This window comes from Asparagus officinalis, chromosome 5, assembly GCF_001876935.1.
Source record: "Asparagus officinalis chromosome 5, Aspof.V1, whole genome shotgun sequence".
In the NCBI taxonomy this organism is placed as follows: Eukaryota; Viridiplantae; Streptophyta; class Magnoliopsida; order Asparagales; family Asparagaceae; genus Asparagus; species Asparagus officinalis.
This window is the reverse complement of record NC_033798.1, coordinates 122,383,080-122,388,649: the sequence shown is the minus strand read 5'-3', so window position 1 is coordinate 122,388,649 and position 5,570 is coordinate 122,383,080. Positions and strand designations below refer to the sequence as shown.

Below are 5,570 nucleotides of genomic sequence, written 5' to 3'. Positions count from 1 at the left end.
TAAAATACTATATAAAAAAAGAATCAACTTACATTGAAGAAAGAGAAGAAACTAACCATTACCTATTTTGATCAATTCGAAATCCTCAACTTGTTGAAGAACGTACAAGAGTTGGCAATGCCGGCAGCGAAAACACGATGAATTGATGGAGAGATTTGAGAGAGGAGGGAGAAGGTAGGAGGCGGGGGTTTAGGGAAACTGAGAGGGGAAAAAAACCTAACTTTCTCCTTCTCTAATATGGTCATGGGTCGGGTATAAATATAATCCACTACATCCGAAACCCAAAACATAAATTTTTAATGGGCTAGGCTGGAGCTTATTCTATTTTATTTTAATTTGGGCTTGTTTATTTCATTCCACTAATATAGGAAAGTTTTTTCAATGTCAAAAAACGCATTTTTCATATTTGCAGACACTTCTTGAAAACCTTAATTATTTGCTTCGTTTCACATAGAAATGGATGGTGGAATCATGTTTTACACCAATTCAACACACTTCGTTTCAAATAAGGTCAAAAACACAATTGGTCTGCTGTGTTCCTATGATCTTATGCCAAGGGAACAATTAGTTTGACAGAATTACCAAAACTCAATATCAAATAGTCAAGAGGTGAATGATGGGAGGACCCAAATTAAAGCAATAAAGTTTCACATTATTGTCACACTAGCAGTAGAAAAGATTGGTCACATATATTAAAATATACAAATCTTTCCCTTGTTGGCTTATACAAATAAAGAACACAACCCTCCTCTCATAGCCAAAGGTCAAAAACTATTTTTTTCACACTTGCAGAGAAATCAAAATGAGATGATTTCTTCAAAGATACATAATACTCACTATAAAATCCAACACATAGGCTATTTCCCCAAATCAATGAATTTGTTGTTTATAACTAAGAATTTGTTCATGAATCACACAAGAACACTCTATCAATCAATAATTAGCAGTAAAATATTAATTACCAATTACTTTTAGGCTGCGTTTGGGAACTTTGATTTGGATTTGGGAAGTTGATTTAAAATCAAGGGATTTTAAATTTAGGATTTAAAATCCATGATTTAAGAAATCTTTTGTTTGGATATCTTTATTAAATGAAAGGATTTGAAATCTTTGATTTCAAAATCTAGTGTTTGGGTACTTTATTATACATGAATTTGAATTTAAAATTGATGAAAATTTATTCTCTTATCTAGTGTTTGGGTACTTTATTATACATGAATTTGAATTTAAAATTGATGAAAATTTATTCTCTTAACTTATCTTGTTTACATCAAATGCAATGGAGATGTGTAAAATAGTAACCAAAAAACACAAATTGAGGTAATTTTGGCGATGATAGCTACATTTGCTAAGTTTTCAAATTCATTGCCCACCATAACTTGCAAGAGTTTCAACAAAATAAAAATGAAGAAAACTCTACAAACATATCAAGTATCTTTCAATTTTTCCGTTAACGTACTTGGTCATCACTTTGATATACTCTCCACTAGTATCTTTCATAAAGACATCCAATAAAAGAACAACTGTACCAAACCACAAACCATCAGATGCCAATATATTGGAGTATACTATAAGCCACAGTCATTCACCATAGAAGCAAACACCACAACAAGTGACAATGAGAAACAAAAAAGGTAAGACCAAAGCACAACCACCTTCAGTACAATATATCAGCTCACCAATGCAAACACCAAAAGTAAGAAACTTCACAGGAACCATTTGTCCTCATGAAACTTCACAGGAATCATTTGTCAATATACAAAAACAATTCCTTCTACTTCTGGCAATAAGCTCAGAGAACAGAGAAGGCCCAAATAACATCAAACCGAATCGAATATCCTTTTGGATGTGAAAGAGAACATGCTTAATGACTTCATTGTTGAAGAGGAGGTCCATCCTGACTTCATTTGAAGGTAAAGCCTGCTTTTTCTTCTTTTTTCGGCTTGAGCTTGTAATATACAATGCCACAGTACCAAAGGGGTAAAGCATTCTATATGCAAAGTGATTATTTTGTTGCAATGTGACTTAATTTATACTCCAAGCTCATTATAACTGTAGAAAAGATATCGTTAATTTTCAGACTTAGGCTATCACTTAGGTCTAGTGAAGATAACAACAGCTACAAGGGTCATGATCACCAGTATTGCTTTACTTAAGGGTTGAGATACCAAATTACCCTGTAAAATATAAAATGAAATATACCGTCACACATTATTTTCTGTGATACTCTTCATAAGATTTGTTCACAGAATTACAGGTCTCATATATATCTCCCTATGGTTTATGTTTTCTATTGATAACATCTGCTAGGTCTGAAAATAATACTTATAATAGAATACTCAAATAATGTAATATCAAACTTTTTGAGGAAGAAAATAAGAAAAAGAAAAGAAAATCTCTCATATGGGCTGAAATTCCAATTTGCTATTCCTCAGCATGCTGTCACTCGTTACTTGTAGCGAGCTTTTGGCAATTAGCTTCGAGGAAAGCCCAACTTGATCAGAGTCACGGCGAAAAGTATCTACAGATCAGCATTTGTAATAATTATCTAATGGATTAATGTTTTGGATCAGCATTTGTGTAGCTATGGATCACACATATATATATATATCCAAGTCCTTAACACGTTTACATCTTGCATGTTTATTCCAGTTTCAAGTGGTAAAAGATAAAGCCACCTAAAATATAAAACCATCATTGTGATAGTAGAGGTAACATGTGACTGTTTTATATTAACTTTTCTATTACATATTTAGTCTTGTGAAGTTACTGTACAAAACAATAGTGTCAAGGGAGATGTGCGAGTTGAAATTATACTTGAAAAGAAATAGACTTGCACAAACCTAATGAAAGATACATTTTAGAAATGCATCATAATCAAGTATACACTAAATAAAAAGAACAGAATTCTCAATAAAATGAAAAATTTGTACCTTTGAGATGAGACAAGCACTCCTTACTTGAATTAGCTAAGAATCCATCAAAATCACCAAACCCTAATGCATTCATAAGAAATCATCAAAAAATTAGAACTATTCGGTTAAAAATATTGTGAAGAATAACATTGAGATGAAGAAAAGTAGTCCGACCTGAAAACTAGAAACTACTCCTTAAGAATAAAGAGAATAAAATCAGCACTAATAAACACATTAAACACGAAACTCGCAAACTTTTTTGCCATGTTACGAAACAATGAAATATATAATGTGATTATAGCATTTAACATGTGGAAGGCGCCATTATAAAGAAGGTGTAAATTGTGTTCTGACATTTCATTACAGTGCAGCTCTAGATCAGGTATCAGGGTGTCACAGCAGGATCATTACAAAAGAAAATTAGAACTCGAGTTGAATAAGTATTAATCAGATGTCTACAAGAGAAATCAACAAGAAAGCACACAATATAGTTTCCCCAGCTGCTTAAAGATAACGAAGACGAAAAAGGTGAAAAAATGCATGTATTTGGCTTCCCTTAGCTTTCATCAGGCCTGTGAAGATTGGAAGCAGAATGGCACAACGAGCAATTAAGTGATGATATAACAGCTTACGGATTTCGCAAACTTTTGAGCGAGGTTATATATTGTGGAGATTTCGATAGTCGTTTCTGAGCTAGTTATGTTTGCAGCTCCTTGGATAGCTGAGAGCGTATCTTAATCTAGGATTGTAGCAGGTAAGGATAAGAGTCTTAGCCTGTTCTCTTCAGTGCTTTCACTAGTAGTTTGTCCAGTATTGTCCCGAGACAAAAGCATACAAATGAGCTTTTGTATTGTCCTGAGACAAAAGAGATTTGTCCGAGCAGCGTTTATCTCCGTTGCAGCACGAGGACTCCTTAAACATGATGTAGATGAAAAAAGTTTAAACCCTGTCTGAACTTGAAGTCTCTGAATTTAAATTGAACAAAGAGAGACATAAATCCATAGTAAAACACCAGAGGGGACATTTATACTAGTTTGTGAGTACTACTTAAACGAGACACAATGGATGGCGAACTGGACATGTACTCTTCATTGGATGCCATTGTCTACTAATATATTATTGATTTCCAAACTGGATGACAAAGAATATGAACTCTGGCTGAAAAAGGATACAAACAGGATGCAAATTTTTCAGCTTCTTGTTTGAATCATAGAATCATATGGGAAAACTAAAAAAATGTGTATTTTCTATTTCTAATGCCGAACAATTCCTTACATTTCTAAATGTCCTGTAAAAAGGTAATACCTCATAAAGATGCAAGAGAGAATGATATATATATTTTTAAAAGAAAAAACGACATGATACTTCTCCATTCAAATTTGAGACTGACTTTTAATTATAGATACTTCTTCATAAAGGTGATATTTCCTTTATCATTTAATTATAGTATTATAGATAGGTGAAAAGTCCCACCAACCAATCTCTAACTAATACCCTATAAATCACCAAAGTAACCCAAGTGAAACTAAATATCTACAACAAGAAAATAATCACAAATTAAAGAATCAGATGAAAGAATCACAGTTGTAACTTTGAAAGTATATTACCATAATCACAAGCCGAGAAGATCGAAAAAAGCACTTACATATTACACCGATGTTGAAGAAGAAAAGACGAAAATTCCTCTTTGTTATCGGGTCAGGATTTGATAAATGACAAACGTTGGGTTGGAATTTGAAATCACGGGTTTTGGGCTTTCAAATTCCTATTTGTTAAATCAATTAATTTAAAATCTAAGTTCAAATTAGAATCCAAATTAGTTATTTGGATTTGAAATATCCTGGATTTTAAATGCAGGTCAGGATTTGATAAATGACAAACGTTGGGTTGGAATTTGAAATCACGGGTTTTGGGCTTTCAAATTCCTATTTGTTAAATCAATTAATTTAAAATCTAAGTTCAAATTAGAATCCAAATTAGTTATTTGGATTTGAAATATCCTGGATTTTAAATGCAGGCTCAAATCCAAGTTCCCAAAAACACCCTTAAAAAATTCAGTCATTTCCCATTGCAACAAAGCAACTAACAATATAAAAGCTAAGGGGGTGTTTGGTTCAATTTCTAGAAATTATAGGAAATATTTTCCACCTAAAATATGATTTTCTTGTATTTCTTAAAAAAATTATATGAAAAGTTTTGAGAAATCAAAAAGTACTAATTTTCTTGTTTTTTGTACTTTTCTTGTTTGGTTCAAAACAAGAAAATAGCTCATAACTTTATAGAAAATAACAAGTTTTGGTAGGTTTTTAATTAAATATGGTATGTGTCAGATTTCTGGTGATTTCCTCTCATTTTGAGAGGAAGTGTCAGATTTCTGGTGATTTCCTCTCATTTTGAGAGGAAATTGCTTTTTGTAAAATTTGGTAGGTTTTGATATTTTATAGAAAATATTTCTGTAAATTTTTTGTTGAACCAAACATAATTTACAGAAATCTCTGGAAAACTTTTAATTACAAATTTGTCATTGTCAGATGTTTTGAGAAAAGTTTTCTCAAAAAGTGTGCAACCAAACAGCCCCTAAGTCCAAAAGGAACAGGCTAGAAGGTAAAGCTCATATCACTTCAAAAAAACTAAAACCCTAGAAACTAAATTAAA

The 5,570-nt window shown here is 32.2% G+C and overlaps 1 protein-coding gene across 5 annotated transcripts in view; it reads right to left on the bottom strand.

Annotated features, from left to right (window-relative positions):
- Positions 1–4,579, bottom strand: part of LOC109841044 (nucleolar MIF4G domain-containing protein 1) — a 12,798-nt gene extending 8,219 nt beyond the window's left edge. Inside the window, exons 1-2 of one of the 5 annotated variants that reach the window (XM_020409902.1) lie at positions 4,561–4,579; positions 2,934–2,996 (exon numbers count right to left, since the gene is read on the bottom strand). The gene's annotated coding sequence lies outside the window, so the exon portion shown is untranslated. The other 4 variants (XM_020409901.1, XM_020409899.1, XM_020409900.1 and 1 more) reach the window with 4 other exon arrangements.